The following is a 1682-nucleotide window of genomic DNA, read 5'->3' on the forward strand; positions in this document are numbered from 1 at the left end:
TTTTTTTTTTTTTTTTTGAGACAGGGTCCTGCTTTGTAGTTCAGGCTGGCCCTAAACTCTCTATGTAGTACAAGCTGGCCTAGAACTCATGGTGATTCTCCTGCCTCAGACTGCTGAGTGCTGGGATTACAGACTTCAAGGAAAGAGGATGTCTAAAATGCTGTGCAGTGGTTTTCAGAGTTTTAGATAGCTTGGAGGTTTGTCTGTCCTTTATAGAAAGCTATGTGCCTAGGTACCCTGGGCCCAAAGGTTGCAGCTCACCAGAGTCTGGAGGGCTGCCCAGAGTCCTCCTAAGTGCTTAAAAGGTTGGACCAGCACCAGCAAAACTCTATGTCTACATGCTGGGGTCAAGGGTCTCAGTTTACCAGAGTCCTGAAGGCTGCCCAGAGTCTTCCAAAATTTTTAAATGGTTGGAGCAGGCCCATGAATTGCAGCGCACCAGATTCACATGGCTGCCCGGCGACCTCCTAAATTCTTAAAATCTGAGATTTTTTTTTAACTAGTTAAAGATTTTTCTTTCTTTTTTTGCTTTGCTTACCGAGCTAATTTTTAAACATTTTCCAACATATCACTAAGCAAACACGTCTGCTTTTAGAAAGTTCGCTTTTGGTTAAAGTGAATGATATTGACTTGTGCAAGACAAATGCTTACCACTAAAAAACTTTAAATATTCATCAGAAGATAAAATTTAGAATATAAAAGATTAGGTTCAGTCTTAACATGTAATAAGACTGAAAATGTATTGCAAGTCACAAATTTTTTATTTTAGTTCATATTTTTATTCATTTTAATGAGAAAAAAGATAAAATAATGAAACAGTTTTAAAACAGCTTAGTAGGACAGTTACAATAATTAATACATTGCATATTGTTGTGTTCATAGTAATTATTCAGAGGATAGGACATGGACATGATATTGTTTTGATTTTTTATTATTTATTTATTAATTTGAATGAGAAAGAAATGGCAATAAGATTTTCAAAGCAGGTTAGTAGGACAATTACAATAATTAATATATTAGATATTGTTGTCTTTATACTAGTTTTTCAGAGTATAGGATGCAGGCATGATATTTTGTCTAAATAATACTAGAAAAAATCTTTCTTCTCATTGAACTAAGAGAAAGGAGCTGCATATCTGTGTTATTTTGCATCCATCCATATGTTTTATCACCAGTCTGTTTTATCACATTTCTAGGGAAGACTGGGATGCCATTTTCCTCTTTCCTTAAAAATATGTTATATAGACGCAGGATAACTTGGATAAGTGTATTGCTGATTTCTACTGACCTACTGAAAGGATTAGTTAATGCTTAAATTTTTTTCTTCTTTTTAATTTTTTGACCTATTTTGCATACTTCTATCTGGTAATCTGAACCAAATATATTTGAAGACAACAATATGCAATATAAGAACACTTGTTGAATTCTTATCATTTCGTTTACTGAAATTCTGTACCATAAAGAAACAAAAATAAATTTTTTTACTATTTTTTATTCTCTTCAAAAAAGAAGTGTGTTCTAATTGTTGAAGCAAAGAAAAACTTTGTCTCAAGCTTCATTTTTAACCACACACGCAAATGCATGCACACATGCACACACACATATGTGCACACATACATACAAAAAGACACACACAAAAACACCACTGCTCAGGAAATACAATTAAGTCAGTTGAAACTAAA

The sequence above is a fragment of the Octodon degus genome, unplaced genomic scaffold (genome assembly GCF_000260255.1).
Source record: "Octodon degus isolate 3935 unplaced genomic scaffold, OctDeg1.0 scaffold00293, whole genome shotgun sequence".
In the NCBI taxonomy this organism is placed as follows: domain Eukaryota; kingdom Metazoa; phylum Chordata; class Mammalia; order Rodentia; family Octodontidae; genus Octodon; species Octodon degus.